Source organism: Podarcis vaucheri (genome assembly GCF_965113315.1).
Source record: "Podarcis vaucheri genome assembly, chromosome: 1".
NCBI classification, from domain to species: domain Eukaryota; kingdom Metazoa; phylum Chordata; class Lepidosauria; order Squamata; family Lacertidae; genus Podarcis; species Podarcis vaucheri.
The window spans coordinates 94249530-94268294 of NC_138759.1; the positions used below are offsets into that span (position 1 = coordinate 94249530).

Sequence of the window (18765 nt, forward strand, 5' to 3'; positions counted from 1 at the left end):
ACTCTTATTGTGCTCCATAGGCCTGTTTGAACAAATAGTACTGAGTTGCCATCTGGACAGATATAATGTGGGGGATAGCCTGATCTCAGTAGTGAAGGATTTCCACAGCTGCGACACTGTCATTGAGAATTACTCTTTTTCTTCTTTCAAAATTATTGTAATCTCCAATAACTGAAGAAACTGAGTATCCAACTAAGTAATACTCAGGATAGATGCACTGAACTCAAAGGACATAACTTCATTGATTTCAATGAGTGGGTATAATTAACATTGAATATCATAGAGTCAAGATGAATGTGCGTCATATGGTGTAAGATACTGATTCAGACAGGAGCAGCCAAATTACTGTGCGCTGAGAGTGACTACAAAATAAGCCCAATCTTCCCACGCACATGGCTTCTGAAGCGATCAAGACCTAAAAAATCACTTCTTCCCTGGATGTACACAATAGGCACTCTTACAAGTGAAGCATCTGCAAGTTCATGACTTCAGTTTCTACTTAAACTGTGGAAGTGGCTGAGGAATTAGTGTATTACTCTGGGGAGACAATAAAAATCAACACAAGGTCTGAAATGCTGGCAAAAGGATTCAATTACAGCATTATTTGTATTTCCAGTTCCCCCCCTATTGTGTTCTTTCCTTGTGACTTTTCCCAAGGTCTCCCTTAAGCAAAATGGTCTCACCCATTGATTAAAACACAATTTTCAATGGGCCAGTGATTGAGTTATCTGATAGCTCCTGATGAAAGCCATCAACTGGGACTAAAATAAAAGGTGGAATCGATGGGTTTTTCATTACAAGATATTGACTGTACTGAGTTCCTGAGTGAAGTAAATAGAGATCCAATGAGTACATTAAGTAAGCAGCACAGTAAAACACACTGGGGGATAAACTGACTAAAATATATAATCAACCACTTAATTCATGCATATTAATTGGCGAGGTGGTGATTTATTAATTGGTTATCTAAACGGATAGCCCCACCTACATTCCAAAAGCCAAGAGTAGGTAATGACAAATTAAACATGTCACATTCAATTAAAATTTAACAAACCAATGAGAAACCCAAACTACATTCAAAACCAAACCAAATATCAAAGTCTTAATATATATCCAAGCTTTGGATTACAGAAAACTCCAAGGACAGTCCATAAGATATCACTGAGCAGCCATGTACGGTAAGTATTCTTGACCCTACCTGACTTAATGAGGCACTTGCTATAAATGGCAGCATTAATTAAATCCTACTCGATTTCTATAATGTAGTGGTGAGGCATCTTGCTGCAACTCAGTTGTTCTGAAATCACAAAAAAACCTGGGCAGGTGGGTGGGAATGCATCCCATTGTAGCCACTGGTTTACACTGGTGTCAAAGAACCAGAAGAGGTGAATATCATTGGTTCTAATCCTCTGGCTCTGCTGCCTTGGTAACATGTGGAAAGAAAGAAAGAGTGAGCAGAAAAACAAGTGGAATAAGAGGAATGTCAGGGACAGAGAATATTGAAGGCAGCTGAGAAATGAGTGGAGTCAGAGATGAGATGATGATGATGATGATGATTTATTATTTATACCCCTAATAATAATAATAATAATAATAATAATTTATTCCCCGCCCATCTGGCTGGGTTTCCCCAGCCACTCTGGGTGGCTCCCAATAGAATACTAAAACCACGATAAATACATCAAACATTAAAAACTTAGGTCTTTCAGGACCGGTGTTATATGGTCTCGGTGGCCACTCCCACTCACCAGTCTAGCTGCCGCATTATGGATGAGTTGTAGTTTCCGAGTCACCTTCAAAGGTAGCATTGCAGGACTCCAAGTGGGAGATAACTAGGGCATGCGCCACTCTGGCGAGACAGTCCACGGGCAGGTTGGGTCTCAGCCTGCATACCAGATGAAGCTGGTAGACAGCTGCCCTGGAAACAAAACTGACCTGTGTCTCCATGGACAGCTGTGAGTCCAAAATTACTCCCAAGCTGCACACCTGGTCCTTTAGGGACACAGTTACCCCATTCAGGACCAGGGAGTTTTCCACACCTGCCCACCCACTGTCCCCCCAAAACAGTATTTCTGTCTTGTCAGGATTCAACCTTAATCTGTTAGCCACCATCCATCCTCCAACCCCCTCCAGACACCCACACAGGACCTTCACTGCCTTCACTGGTTCCGATTTAAAAGGGATGAAACTGAAGAAAGAACATGTCTGATACTCTGTTCACATACAATCCATGATTTGGGTCCTCAGCATCCATTTAATAACTGTGCATGAACCTTAGTCATTTGGATACATTGATCACATGACTATGCCCTTTACTGGTAGATATCATGTGGTCATCCAAAAATTCCACTGCCTATCACTGGTTCCAAACAGAGCCTTTTAAATGTATGCAAGATTGCGCCAGAGTGTAAGTAGGAAGGTGTGAGACACAATGAACAGGGCCAGCCCTACAATTAAGCAATAAGGAGACTGCTTCAGGTGGCAAATGCTGAGAGATGGCATGTGTTCCTTTCTTTGGGAGGATACAGCTATATGTACAACACAACCTGATCTACACTCCCATAACAAACCTGCTGTCCTCAGATACAATAGCCAATCTAAGCAACTTCTATATGTGGAATATTAGGGCAGTGGGGGTGGAGAGAGCATATGAGACATCTACAGCTAAATTGAAACCAAAGAGATTTCTGTGCTAATCCTTCCCAGTTCACACAATAGCAGACCTAGGATGTGTTTATGAATGACACAATACAAAAGCACAAATTTTACTCCCCCCCCCAGCCCCCCAGCCCCATGAATGAGACGCTCTTATTTGGGTTCTTCTTCACTGCTTCAGGTTTCTTGCTGTAACAGCAAACCATCTGTGGAAGAAACTACCATCTAGACAGAGCCTATGTCAAAGGATTGGGAAACAAAAGTCGAAATCTAGAAAGGGTGTCATTACAGTTTTAAAAATAGAAAACTGGTTTTCTCAAAATACTCACTGCCTTTGCATCACTAGCATGTCATTTCGAGGTCCGTGCTCTCTTGTAATCCTGTTGCAACCTGCAAGAAAAGAAAAGCACAACGAAAATAAAGAATGCTAAAAATAGCAGAACAGAGTAAAAATGTAATGGATGTTATGTCATTCTCCTCCAACATTTAGCAAATGGAAACAGAGACACAATTCTATTCTGAAAGCTTAGCCATTCTTCAATCAACTGTCTCTTCCTGATGGTGTGTTGCATGGTGTCTTGGCGCTGAAGCATGCCAAACCGTCTACAGCCAAGATGTCTCCACCTTTGACGCACAAGTTTAATCTCAGAGCAGATGAAGCTGGAACTTGGGAAAATGACAACTCCACTGCAAAAAAAGTATTGGAAAATACTAGGTTCCTGGTAAACAGGGGGAATGTAATGGAATTTATAAATCACAGATACACAATAAAAGGCAGTTATTTGTGAGTTTCTAGGAAGTTTCCCTTTCTCCAGTAAAGTATTTCCAGACACTCATTTCCAATCCTACATTAATTTTGCTTTGATTTCAGACACATCCAACACTAGGCAACTTCACAGACTAGGGAAAACACAGTAGAACTTCCTCTATCACTGTGTCTATGTTCTTCCTTCTCCTCTCTAAGGGTTCAACAGAGATAACTACCATGAGATAATGATCCCTGCCTATAAGAACTCTTGCAGACCTTGGGTCACTGTGTTCCTGTATGGAACTATAAAATCCACAACCCTACATACTAAATTTCCTAGGATGCAAGAGACTTTATATCACACACTGCAGACTGTTGTTTAAACAAATAAATCAAAGGTGGGGACCCTGTGGCTTTCCAGATGTTGCGGAGTGGTAACAGCTCAAACCACCCCCATTTTATGGCCATTGTTGGTGGGGCTAAAGGGAGTTCATAGGCCAACATCATATAGAGGGCCACTGGCTCCCCCAGCCCAGATAAAATGTGAGTTCTGGGATTCTTATCTGAAGGACTGTGCAGAACAGACTGTAAGAGATAAGCTCAATTCATTTGGAAGCTTGCTGTTCTAGCTTTTGGCCAACATGTTACTTGCTGGAAAGTTTCTAGCACACATCAAACTGTGGTTACATGCCGTGGTTTGTTCTGCAGAAAAATACAAATTAGTTAACATGCACATTCATTCTCAACATCTAATTCTTAGAGAGTTATCTTCCTCCACACAGGAAACAGAAACATATGTGACCTTTGTATTGTATCCAACTCAACCAAACACAGCTCATTTAGAATTTCATTGCGTTCTCAACGGTGATTCAAAGCACTTGGCAAATAATCTTAAGGAATAAACAAATCTGAGAAAAATGTGAAACTCTCTGATGACCATTCAAGGAGCAAACACAGCCTGCATTGCAGCTCAGCTTACCAAGGGCCTCCAATTTTTCAAATGAGATTGTACTTGGAGAACAGAGTATTAGAATCCAGGTTGGGGTGGGATAGTACATCTGAATGTTGCCCCACACCTAAAATTCCCTGCCCACAGAAAGCTTGCTTTAGGAAAAGAAAGGTTCTAGCCTAGGCTGGTCCCCAGTGTGCTATTTTGTTTTGGTTTTCTTTACACAGGGGAACTTTTAAAATGTAAAATTTTCCACCTGCACTTTAAGCATCACATGATTCTGCTGACTCTTTGATATGGATACAAGCCTGAAGTGCAGAGAAGCTGCTGTAATTTTCTGTGAGTCTATAATTGTGCTTGATCTCTCAGGCAGTTTACCTACCACAAGGTGCTCACATCAATAGAACTGTACAATGTGAACACAACAAACTTGCAGTTAAAATAATTCATATACAAAGCAGATGAAACAGAGTAGGATTCATCACTGTCCAAAGGGCAATTTAAATAAAATGTCTTAGTTGATGTCTAGTAGCACCTAGATATGGGCGTATGTAAGCTTCCTGAGAACAAAACTGCAGAATTAGGATAGCAAATGTATCTTGGGCGACTCCTCCATCCACAGATCTCCCAAAGCAGGGAGAAGGCCCACTTTGTAAACAGGCAATTTGAACTTTAATCACCTTGAATTATGCTTGACAGCAAAAATGTGTCTATTAATGAGCATTACTTTTGTGGACCATTATTCTCCCAAAAAATGTTTCTTGTTCATTTCTGCAGCAGTTTAAGCTTCACATCAGTTTTCAAACATAGCCCTGTGTGGAATACAAGACATTAATAAATCCTGGAGCCTTCAGTCTTTGCAGAGTCAATGTCTACCTTCCAACCAGAGTCTGCAACATACAACCTACTTTTAATTTTGGAACCATACACCTCCTTCTAGCAACTCCTGCAGCCAAGCCGCTGCCAAATGAATTCCTCTGCTTTACTTTGGATCATATCAACGAAGCCAAGAGGGAGATCTTGTCCTCTGAGCAGCCCAGGGCCTCCATATACACACCCCAGGTTTGCACCCCAGAGACCTCCCTTTGGTGTTGCTAACTCAGCAAAAACAATGTGGGAGGCAGCAGTATGAGTTACCAGACACTGGATCCACAGCAGGTCCGTTGTCTCTTGAGGCACACAGATGCTAACAGCAACCAACAACAACATGCCCACTTTCAGCATTTTTCTAGGGTGTCTTCAGGAAAGCTGGGATTACTGAAGGTCCTCCTCTGCACTAGGTTAGCCCAGGGCAAAGCAGCCAGAGGAACATAGCGTAATCCAAGGCAGGCAGAAAGTAAGGTTCCAAAAGCAGTGATCGAAGTTCAAGAAGTCCGGAAGAAGCAGGTAGAGGAATCCAAGATGAACATGAGGTCAAATAATAATAATAATAATAATAATAATAATAATAATAATAATAATAATTTATTATTTATACCCCGCCCATCTGGCTGGGTTTCCCCAGCCACTCTGGGCGGCTTCCAAAATAATATTAAAATACTATGATACATCAAACATTAAAAGCTTCCCTAAACAGGGCTGCCTTCAGATGTCTTCCAAATGTGCATGGAAAGAGGGCAGAAGATTACTCTGGCAGGAACCTCTCACATTAAGAGAAGTTGCTCATAAAATAGGCTACAAGGTGACCCTCATATATTGTTTACTTGTGGCCCTCCAGATATCACATAAGTGTAACTCCTGCCATCCTTGCCTGGGACAGATGAGGGATAAAGTCCAGAACATCTGGAGACCACAAATTTTCCTCCTCTGCTTAGGGCCTGGTGGAATTAATTGGCCCATGGACCCATGAGTAGCTCAGTCAAACGACAATGCTTGGATTACAGCCAAGCAGAACCTTTGAGAACTGTAGCTCAGTGTGTCAGGTGATACACAAAGTGTTGCAGTTAGGCGCTGAAAGCCCCAGTTGAAACACACATGTGCACCAGAGCCTTCCATAGGTTCTGGGTCTTTTCTTTTGAAAGCTCTACAAACTAACAGCTATAGAAGACAGACAGACAAGAGACACTGAGACTCTGATGTATTATTATTAAACATTTATAATATGGAAATTCCCCAACAGTCATACATCCTACTCCTACTGCTCCTAGTACTATGCCAACTAAGTAAATTATTTTACTTAAATGTGACAGTTTCTGGCTCGAAACATCAAAAGACATACCAGATAAGAAAAGGATAAGTAGAGGATGAGAAAGAAACAAGGGATGAATTCAGGGAAATTATTCAGTGGTTTAGTATTAATTGGTTTGGGACACAACATTTAGGCGAACAGCAATGAACTATTTCCAAAGTGACAGATTGTAACACTCCTACTAAAGTAGAATAATCCCTTACCCCACGCACAGCTTCTCACTGTTACTATTTGAATACTGAATAATCGTGAAGTGCCACTGAATGCAAGAACATCATCTGGCTTGGTGACTTTTTGCTTTCTGGTTAGAGAAAAGGAGAAGCTTCAAGCAAAAAACAAGTAAAAAAAACTATGGCAACATATGGCTCTGAACATCTCAGTCGTGATCTCTGCCCACCCCTAAAGCAAACTAAGGCCTCAGAAACAGGAAAAAGTGCAAACGTGGTTTTATATGTCTGGTTTTGATGTCCATCTCAAAGACGACACTTGTGCAGAGAAAGACCATGGCTATTTTGGCAACATAGCTCTAGCTAGAGCACTCTCCCTAATGGGTATGTTTTGCAGCCATACATTCATCTCATTTCTTTTCTTCATAGATCAACGGAATCCCTGCACATAGTGTATCTTGATTTCAGTAAGGCTTTTGACCAAGTCCCCCAATATATTCTTGCAGAGAAGCTAGTAAAATGTGGGCTGGACAAAGTCACTTAGGTGGATTTGTAGTTGGTTGACTGAACCAGCTGAGAATGCCAGTGAGAACCAGTGAGAATGCTTACTAACAGTTCCTCATGGAACTGACACATGGGGGACCACAGAGTTCTGACCTGGGCCAGCAGTTGTTCAACATCTTTATAAATGACTTAATTGAAGGTATTGAGGGGATGTTCTTCAAATTTGCAGATGACACCAAACTGGGAAGGGTGGCCAATGTAATCGAAGACAGAATTGTAATTCAAGATGACTTTAACAGATTGGAGAACTGGGCCCAAACTCCCAAAATAATATAGGGACTAATGTAAGGTTCTGCACCTAGGCAAGAATAACCAGGTGCACAGATATAAGATGGGAGGGGGCACCTGGCTTGCCAGTAGTATATGTGAAAAAGATCCAGGGGTCTTAGTAGACCACAAGTTTAACATCAGCCAACAGTGTGATGCCGCTGCAAAAAAGCTAATGATATTTTAGGCTGCATCAACAGAAGTGTAGAGTCCAGATCAAGGGAAGGAATAGTACCACTCTATTTTGCCTTGGTGACACCACACCTGAGTCCTGTGTCCAGTTCTAGATGCCACAATTTAAGGATGATATTGACAAGCTGGAATGTGTGCAGACGAGGGCAACCAAGACGACCAAGGGTCTGGAAACCAAGCCTTATGAGGAATGCTCGAGGGAATTGAGTATGTTTAACCTGGAAAAGAGGAGATATCTAAAGGTCTGTCACATGAAGGGCTGAGCAAGCTTCTTTTCTCCTGTTCCGGAAACTAGGACCCAAACCAATGGCTTCAAGTTACAAGAAAGGAGATTCTGACTAAACATCAGGAAAAACTTTCTGACATGTGCCTTCAACCAGAAAGGTTTCATAGGCCATGTTGTATTAATATTTAAGCAACTGGTAACAACCAGCAAATCCTGGCAAACGTCTGGAAAACCTATTGATTTTTCCTCAGGGACCACCAAAACATTATTGGATCTGTTTTGCTGCTTTTGTGCCATCAATTGTTATAGACGCTTTTCTAATGAGTTGTATATGTTATTTGATCTTTTGAATTTCCTTTTATAGCTTTTTTAGTCACCTCTTTGAAGCTATGTGGTGGGAGAAAAATCACAAAGATAAATAAATATGCAAATGAGTCGGTGTTATTTCCCCTCCCCCTCCCCACCAAAGCAGTAATGTTCCATTTTACACTGGGAGCTAAGTCACCTTCCTTATGAACTCTGCGGCACTTTTCATGAATTGGATGGGCATCTTTGCATAAAACATAAGTTGACACAAGGCCTTGCTTTCTAGCCCGCGTATCTGAGACGGTTCCTTAGATACCAGTGAAAGCCCAAAGACAGGTCTTGGCTCCCCAAACCCCTTTCTTTGTAACACTTTCACACAAAGCAAGAAAGACGCTTTTGCAACAAAAGTGATGAGAAATGGAAAAAATATTGTCATCGTGCTGGGTAACACGCCAAACCATCTGGAGACAAAGTCATATAAGGGGGCCAGGGGGGTGAAGGCGGGGGGAAAGCCTGCTACTTATTAGGCAGCCAGCTTAAAACTGATGATGTGATTGAATGAGATCCAAGGTTGTTGTCTTCCCATAAATCACACTCATGTTATACTTGGCTAGAACGGATGTGGTAAACTTGGGGAGAGCCCTTTTCTTCAGCACACTCAATTACGGGAACAATAAAAATACCACTGAGGCAAACTTATTTGGAGAGCAAATACAATCTGCCAGCAGCTCTGAAATAAATAAATAACTCATCCACAAAAAATAGGAATGCAAGCAGACACCCAGTTCTAAAATGATAATTACTCTCTCTCTCTTTCTCTCTCTTGCTTTGCCTTTTCTTAAATGCATCCTTGGTTAAGTGTTAATTTGTTTCTCCTTGTGGGTGTTTGATGTTGTGAGAATTAAAACCCAAAATATGATTATGCGTAAATTAACTAGTTTGACATGCCAAAGGTGATCAGATGAGGCAGTTGATGTGTAAAGAGTGTGTGTGTGTGTGTGTGTGTGTGTGTGTGTGTGTATTATGAGTAATAACAATAATAGAAAAATTGTCCTGTCAAATCAGGCATAGCCTTAATAACAAGCCAATGCATACGACAGTAAAAACTGTCATTTCCACAGCTATTAATGTAAATTGAACATTGGTAGCAGACACTGGCAAAGGGAGATAAATCACGCTTAGTTATATTTCAAAATATAAGTGTCAGAGAACTCCTTTACCCCCCACCTTCTTCTCTCATTAGAAACCTTCCCCCTGTCAAACAGTTCCACGTTGATTCTGTCACTTCTGCAGTAGAGAACTCCCTGATGAACTGATTAAGTGACAATTTCATACTACTAAACATGGCTAATCTGTGCAAAAGAGCGATGAAAAGGAATCGCACAACCAAAACAATTCTTCTATTTATGTGAAACACAACTGATAAGATTTTTTTGTCCATTTTTGAGGAGCACAGTTTCACAAGGGAGGCTATGCGGCATGTAGCCAAGTTATGCAAGAGGGTGCTGTGTAAAACCAATCCCCCCACATCCAATTAGAAGCAAGGGCACAATAAAAACATCACAGAAGACAATAAATGCTGTGCCTGATCAGAAAACTCACCCCAGTCACTAGTTAAGTTTTTGGTAAGATTTATTTTACCTCACGCTCATAAACCAGGTTCTTTTATTTGTGCCTAGGGCAGAGCTGAAATGGGGAGAGGGCTTGCTCCTCCATCAGACCCACTCACTACAAATATCATCCTAAGACCCTTTTTCCTGTCCTAAAAGGGACAACCTTCATCCATCCAAATCAATATCTTCCATGGGCATTCACTATAATTCCAATAACCTGGTTGCCCTACTCCTCCTTGGAGAAACTAGCAACCAGTCAGCTAGCTGGCTAATCTACTCAAAAAGCTCAGCCAGGGCATATTTTAGAATGCAGAATGATCAACAGTTGAATTAACAACTTTGGTATCTTGGTATCTGAAGAAGTGTGCATGCACACGAAAGCTCATACCAAGAACTAACTTAGTTGGTCTTTAAGGTGCTACTGGAAGGAATTTTTTTAGTTGAATTAACAGTATGTCAGATGCCAAGGTGCTTGGTAGTCATGGTTCCATCTTGCCAGCAGTCTTACCTAAAACCCCCAGTCCTTGAATCATTTCACAGCCAACACATTTACTTTCTTTAAAGGGGGGGGGCAGGACCACGCTCCATTCTACCCACTTAGATATTATGTCTTACTGTGAAGGGAAAGGTGTTTTGGAAAAAACTTACAATAACCAATATTATATTAATTTTTTATGATGAACAACTTTGTTTCATTAATTTTTTTTTATTACAGCTATGGATTGTAGGAAAGTTGTACCGAGTAGCCATCCCCCCCATGTCCAAAAAGCATAACATTTTCATTACAAGGAATAAAAAACCCATAAATTTCATTCTTTGTCGAGAAAGAGCATGTCTTTGCAATAATTATCAACATAAAAAACTTTGGGTTCCATCATACCCAAACGCTGAAAATTTAGGTTTTCTAAGCCTAGGTTTTCCACCCGAAAAAGCACATTTATTTAAAAAAATTAGGCATTTATAAAATCTTTTGAGTGCTGGTGTATTTTTTTCCTGAAATCCTCATCCTTTTATTGAGCTCTGTGTAAAATTTCAAAGAGATCTCATTCTCAGTTATGGAGGGGGGAAAAATAAAATGTACATGTGCCAAGGGTCTTAAGAGGGACAGGCAATACAGATTTCACGAAACTTTGGAGTGCTATAAAATTAAAACCATTTGAGACAGAGGGGAAGAATTTAAGAGGGTTTCTTTCAACCATAAGGGAAGGGTGTACACTAAATTTCATCAAAATCTGAGACAGTGGGTGACATGACCACACTGACATGACATGGAATGACCCACCACTCCCTACCCCAGCACTTGCCTACCCACCATATTGCCACCTTATGTAGCTGCCTTATTTTGCCTATTGGTAGGGCTGAAAATCTGAAGAAGAAAAGGTTAATCAGTGCTACCCATCTTTCAAACAATATAAAGCAGTATAACTTTCAAAAGAAGCAGCTCACCTGATTTTTTTAAAAAAAACAAAAACTGTCTATCAGGAATCAAGAAGTAAGTAAACATTTGGAAAGCATTCCTCAGAGAGCAGAGGTTTTTAGATTTGAGTCACAGGATCCATTGAAAAGAAAAATTGCTTCTGTGCATTGGGACGATGCTTTCCCTTCTGAGAACTTTATAAGAAGAAATGAATGGAGATAATCTCTTTACAAGATGTATCCATATGGTAATTCATTACTAGGGATGAATGTTTGTTAGGCTGTTTTTCTTAAAAAAAAACACTTCAAGGTAGTTCTGAAAGTGAGAATAGGGGTCAATACAAAATAACCTACATGGCAAATTGCTCTCCTTGTGCTTGCATGAAAACAATAGGATTCAAAAGAAAATGAGTCACTTCAAGCATTATATCTCATGGTGTACATTTAGCAACATCAAAGTGTGGATTCAAAAAGAGCAAGCACAAAAACATGTTTTCAATCTTGTGTACCATATAGTTGCACTCATTAGGGAATCAGGACTGGCTACAACTTTCTGTTGAGTGTATACTAGTAGTCAGATTCATATTGGCAGCCATATAATGTATGAAACATCCTGTAGAAATACCAGGCAACGTAAGAATCTGCCTTATACCAAGGCAGAACACTCGGTATTGCCTACTACACTGAATGGCAGCAGCTCTCCAAGCTTTCAGACAGACTTCTCTCCCAGACCTTCTTGGAGATGCCAGGGGCTGAACCAAGGACCACTGCATGCAAACCAGTTACTCTTCCACTAAGCTACCATGAGACCAAATATCAGATCTATCCAGGCCCCAGCAGTTCTGTATATTTAAGTGGAAATACATAACTGTGGAGGGACACAGGTGGTGCTGTGGGTTAAACCACAGAGCCTAGGACTTGCTGATCAGAAGGTCAGCGGTTCGAATCCCCATGACGGGGTGAGCTCCCATTTCTCGGTCCCTGCTCCTGCCAACCTAGCAGTTCGAAAGCACATCAAAGTGCAAGTAGATAAATAGGTACCGCTGTGGCGGGAAGGTAAATGGCGTTTCCGTGCGCTGCTCTGGTTCGCCAGAAGCGGCTTGGTCATACTGGCCACATGACCCGGAAGCTGTACGCCGGCTCCCTCGGCCAGTAAACCGAGATGAGTGCCGCAACCCCAGAGTCGGCCACGACTGAACCTTTACATTTACCTTTATTTATATAACTGTGGAGCAACTTTAGTCATTCACTGCCTGCTTTGAATAATAAGGGGGTGGGGGAAGACACATGAATTATGTCTTCAAAGAGGACTAAGGCTATCCATGGTGCTACACAGTGAGCAAAATAATTATTATGCTCATAAGAGATGAGGCACTAAGACAAAGAACCAAAATCCTAGTTCACAGGCTTACCAAGTCTGGTAGAACAGCAGGCATCTATGCCTCCCTTATAACACACACACAAGGCGTGACTTAGATGCTTCATACAAAGACCGATTTTAACTCCAGGATGGGAGAGTGTAGCTCAGCTGTCGGAAGTTTTAGAAACTCTGCTTTGCACCATGTTTTCCCCAAGATGTCAACTCGTAAGTCAGAGATAGTAATAATAATAAACTGAACTTGACAGGCAAAACGAATCCCTCTCAATAAAGATATTAGTGTATTTGGATAACCATCAAGGAGGGCCCTTACTTTATGCTGAGCAAAGCTAAAGCTTGCTATTCAAAGGGGGGGGGGGAGGAAGAATGATATTTCACACACAAAGTTGTGGAGGAGAAAGAAAATGAAAGCCAAGAAGGTTTGAAGTGTGAGGAATCCTGTGACAATTTCAGTGGGACTATTTAGACAAGACTGAGGATTTGCAGCACTGGACCTACATTTTGTGCTCTTGATAGGTTTACCTTTCAGGACTCCAAGCCAGAATTCTGCAGGGACAGTTGTCTGGCTTCAGATTCTATTGGTTAGATTAATCTGCAATAGAGTTTAAATGCACTGTAACACTAAATCAAGAATTACAAGAAGCCCTCCTCCCTGGAGCCCAAGCTTTTTCATTTCCTTTCCTAAAGCGATCCAAGTTTGTCCAACTTACAAGATAAAGTTGATTCAATTAGATGGAAGAATAGTTTGGGAAGGCAGGAGTTCTGTCATCTCTTGAAAACAGACTTCCTTTTGCACCTTCAATTAATAATACATGCATTTTGCCACAAGCTGTTTGGGATTTGAGTGCTTTATTCTGATTGCAGCATTTGGATTTCTGCAAAATGTGAAATATATATTCTCAAAGGTCAAGCAGCAAAAGAAAAAATGCATTATAGAAAAATGGGACACAACTAGAAACCCCATGAAGGAGAGGCAGCTGTGCAACATAGAGGTTCTGCCTCATAACTACTCATTCCAGTGCCATAAAATAATAAAAGTAAAATCAGACCATATCCGAAGAACTTTTGGAGCCATTGGGAGCACCTAAGGTTTCTCTACTGTTGCAACAAAATATCAGCCTTGGGTCAGTTACTATGAGAGGGACTTTATAAACATGAGCTAAACAATCCACAAATAGCAGTCTTTGTCCTAGCAAATTTCACTTCCCTTGAGCTCAGTTATTTGGAATTCCACTCCTTTGTAAAAAGGACTGAATCATACAGAGAACTCCATTGTGAAGCAAGTGCGTTTTCTGTGGCTGAGAGGCATTTTCCTTTCGGCTCATGGAAGACTAACATTTTTAATGCTAATGAGGGATGGGGATGTGCCCTGGGAGATGAACATACTGTGCATATCCTCCCAAAAGAGTTTTGTCGCTTGGAAGTAGCATGAAAATAAAAGTAATTCCTGCATGATGCGTGTCTTTAGCCAGATTGGTGTCTCTAGCCAAAATGCCCGTCAGAGTACCCGTCAAACTACCAAATACACCCCTGCTCACATTGTTTTCTCTGGGTACCATCAAGAAAGATTATGCAGTATTCTCAGATGCCTGAAGAGAATATAATCAAGATGAGTACAGGAATGACTGACAGCTAGAATAGAAAACAATTTCCAAACAGCTGCTGGAGTAATTTAGAAGTTTAGGATGAAAATTCGGATCCCTGGAGAAAATATGAGGAAGACAGAGCTACTTTGCTTTGACATCAGTAGAGCTGAAAGTGAGAACTACTCTTTCATGTTATTTCAGGTCAAATCCTTTTCTTTCATTCTCTTATTGATATCTCGGCATCAGAGTTACATACCCATAGCCACATCTTTAGATCTGTGATCTTTCAAACGATGCTTATGCTCTAAGAAATCTTGATGCTCTAAGAAAGGCTAATCTCTTTCCAGAAGACAGGCAGCAGAAAGAAACCTTTGAGTTTGTTCCTGGTTTTCCCAATAATTTTTTTTTATCATTCTTAATGTGTTCTCAAGTCAGAGCAGTCATGCAGATTTGCCTTTCTACATCCAGAATGATTAAAAAACGAAATAACACGCCCTCTAATACTGTAAAAATACTGTGAGCAATACACAGTTATTGGAAGTGAGCCAAGAGCCAAGGAACACACAGAAATCCACCAGAACCAGGAGGTGTAATTGCTAAGGCAAGATCCCAGGCCAACAAGCCAATTTTACATAGCCCTTCCTGTCAAGGACACAACAATGCCAGCTTGAGTAGGCAGAAGTCATGCAAAGCTCACTGCTAGGAACACACTCCCAAGTTCAAACAGCTCACCACACAGGGGAGATGCGAAAAAGCCAAAAGTCCCTAGTTCCAATCTTAACAGCTCCTAAGACAAATCCTTTCTAACCCTTACAATGCTCAAGAGACCTGGCATTGAGTTAGACAAGTCTGATAGAGAAATTCTGCTGATGTTCTAACATGGGAAGCATATTGACTGACCAACCCAGGGAGCCACCCATATGATACAATTCCAGTTGCTATCCTTCAGCACAGCTAAACATCATTCTTTTTAAAAATATTGGGAGTCCAACATAATAACCCATTTTCAGCCTATCACTTAACCATAGTTTAGTACTGTGTGATAGGAGTCTTGGGCTGATGTGCTCCCTCCCTCCCTCCCCTGAAGAGAAGTTGAGAAGTGTCTGCATCTCATTTTTCATTATCTCAGTTAACAAGAAGGGTTAAATTACTGTTTAAAGCATGGTGTATATTCCTACCTTGTTATAATTCTACCTTGTTCAAACCATAGCCTGAGCTAGCCACAGTTTGTCCTTTCCAGCTCATACTTGGTCATTCATGTAATGCTAAACCATGGTTCAGGGACTTAAATGGGCCAGTGTGGATGGAGGATCTTCCAGTGGCCGAAAAGATAAGAGGTGTCAAAGAAGGAAGCACTTTCAGAAAAAGGCTTCTTTTTCCTTCAGCATTTTGCAGAAGGCAGGTCGATTGTATTTGAACAAAAAAGACTCCCGACACTTCCTAAAAAGAAATACAGTGGTACCTCGGTTTACAAACTTAATCCATTCCGTAAGTCCGTTCTTAAACTGAAACCATTCTTAAACAGAGGCACGCTTTCCTTAATGAGGCCTCCCGCCGCCGATGCCCTTCCACCATTTGGATTCCGTTCTTAGACCAAGGTAAAGTTTGCAAACCGGGACACTACTTCCGGTTTTGCAGAGTTTATAAATCAAATCATTCTTAAACAGGACTGTTCTTAGACCGAGGTACCACTGTACTGGGAAGAAGACTGCTGGTAGTAAATGGTGGTTGACTGCAGCAGTTAAATGGTATGTTGCAACAGAGTAGGCACTGACTCTGTGCAAGTGTGAATTTTAATTTAGAAATTGGAAATCAACGAGGGTGATATCCAGCTAAGCCATAAGGTTGTTGTTGTTGTTGTTGTTGTTGTTGTTTAGTCGTTTAGTCGTGTCCGACTCTTTGTGACCCCATGGACCAGAGCACGCCAGGCACTCCTGTCTTCCACTGCCTCCCGCAGTTTGGTCAAACTCATGCTGGTAGCTTCAAGAACACTGTCCAACCATCTCGTCCTCTGTCATCGCCTTCTCCTTGTGCCCTCAATCTTTCCCAACATCAGGGTCTTTTCCAGGGAGTCTTCTCCTCTCATGAGTCTTCTCCTTCAAAATGGATAGGTTTGATCTTCTTGCAGTCCATGGGACTCTCAAGAGTCTCCTCCAGCACCATAATTCAAAAGCATCAATTCTTCGGCAATCAGCCTTCTTTATGGTCCAGCTCTCACTTCCATACATCACTTCTGGGAAAACCATAGCTTTAACTATACGGACCCATTAATTTCAGTTGGTCTACTCTAAATGTAACACTGAATGTGGAACGCTGTGGGTTTTTTCTTTTTTACTTCATGTTCTTCACACATTTTCTTTTTGTTTATAACAGGTGCTCAATTTATATACGTAGTGAATGTATTCTGGTTTGTCAAAACAACTCTAATGGAGCAAGGGGAGTGTCGTATAAGATGGTTCCACCAGATGGGCCTTTGTTATGTGAATGCTCTCCACCTTTTAAAGAGATAAAGCCTGTCAGTTAAAGAGTTCCCAAGTGGACCCTGTAGTGATGGAGGTGCCAAACTAACTTCTTTGCATTTAATGCATGGGTGGCATTAGCCCAAAAGAGTGCAGCAATGTTTGGCAATATGCTCTTCTCATGCATTCAAGACTGGTTCTAGACTGGTCCAAGATGGGGTCATAAATGGTGACCATCATGGTGTGCTTCAATTCTGAACAGGGGACACGATGGCAATCAAAAGAGGTGGAGAGGTGAATATCTGCTTAATATTTCCTTACATTTTCCTAGTTTTTAATTGAATTTATGTTTCAGGAAAATTGCCTCAGGTGCTCCCGTGTCAAAACAACGAGAGGCCATTTTCACTATATTTGAAGCTTTGAACTTTGTTTATCATTGTCTACACAGTGATATCAGTGCCCCTCTGAGTCTTTTTGCAGCCATCAGATTAGAATAATGAACACCTATTTTACAGAGCTCATTTTGATTAAATGAAACATACTGAATGATGTATTTCTCTCACAGTAAAGTGACATCTGAGAGTGCAATCCTGCACATGTCTACTCAAAAGAGTTAATATTTCATAAACAATATTTTCCAATCCGAATAAAAGAATGCATTAACTCCTTCAGAAGAAAAAAGAAACATTTGGCAGGCACAGCAGTCCAATTGTATCCTCATGAAATCTCATTAATTGCGTGTGTTGGGAGACTCCTTGTATTTAAAAAGAAGGAAGCAACATAAACTGGATAATTATGCCACAAAGGAATAAATCTGTTTTGCTTTGCTCATGGTTTTGTTAACATCAGTAAAATTATTGGTCCATATCTGCCCTTGTGCAACATCAGTGGCTTTGATATTTACACAATAAAACAGCTAAATTTACACTTGGGATAAAATTCATCCTATAAACTGAACTTGGCCTTAAAGCACACTCCAAATCAGTAAAGGGGAAATTATTCAATTTACACGGACTCAAGAGAAAGTGAAATTCATATACAACTGTGGTTCCCAAAGTCGCCCCCCCCCCGCCTACTTGAAAATTGCTGATGGTCTTGGCAGACCCCTTAATGATTTTTCTGCCTATTGTAGTAATTGTAATGCCCTACAGAAGCTGTATGATTTTAATTGTATTTTTTATTGCTTCTTTTATTTCTTATATTTTTTTAGTCTGCTACAATTTGCATTCCATATACAGTGGTGCCTCGCAAGACGAAATTAATTTGTTCTGCGAGTTTTTTCGTCTTGCGAATTTTTCGTCTTGCGAAGCACAGTCAAGTCGCAACTGCACCTCTTCAAGCAGTTTTAAGAAAAAGGAAACAAACTTGCAAGACGTTTTCGTCTTGCGAAGCAAGCCCATAGGGAAATTCGTCTTGCGAAGCAACTCAAAAAACAAAAAACTCTTTCGTCTTGCGAGTTTTTCGTCTTCCGAGGCATTCGTCTTGCAAGGTACCACTGTAATGCTATTTAAGAAATAAAAGGAGCAACAAAGATACAATTAAAAATCAATATGAATAATCAAATCAGACAGGGCTGTGGACCACCTGTATGAAGTTCATGGACCACTTCTGGTCTATGCATTGAAGCACGTGAAAATATAGTGGTACCCACTTAGGGTGGAACAAGGATCAGACAGACACAGCAATTTTGGAGAAAAAGAAGGTGAGGTTTTATTGCTGAGCAATAACAGACCCAGTTGGAATCTTTCCCAAAAGACTGGGACCCCGAAGCATACAAATCCTGAGGTTATATACCTGAGCAAATCACAGATCATGAGACAATCATGAGACAGCCACGCACACCAGCGAAAAATAACCAATTGGCGCTTCTTGCCATGCCCCTGGCCGTGTACAGAGTTCACTCCCAACTTCTGCTTTCCATTGTCTGCACAATGATGCACAGTCTGACCTTTTCCCTAGTTCTGACAGAACGGGGAAATGAGACTCAGGGAGGGAATCTCCTGGCGCTACCTCCACCTATGCATTCTGCCTCATGTAGGGAGTTTTTGTGG

At 41.0% G+C, this 18765-nt stretch overlaps 1 protein-coding gene across 10 annotated transcripts in view; it reads right to left on the reverse strand.

The window, feature by feature from the left end:
- Nucleotides 1-18765, reverse strand: part of SEMA5B (semaphorin 5B) — a 365129-nt gene that overhangs the window by 246886 nt on the left and 99478 nt on the right. For all 10 annotated transcript variants that reach the window (XM_082235162.1, XM_082235160.1, XM_082235159.1 and 7 more), the window contains one exon: nucleotides 2985-3045. The gene's annotated coding sequence lies outside the window, so the exon portion shown is untranslated. The remainder of the gene's footprint in view (nucleotides 1-2984; nucleotides 3046-18765) is intronic.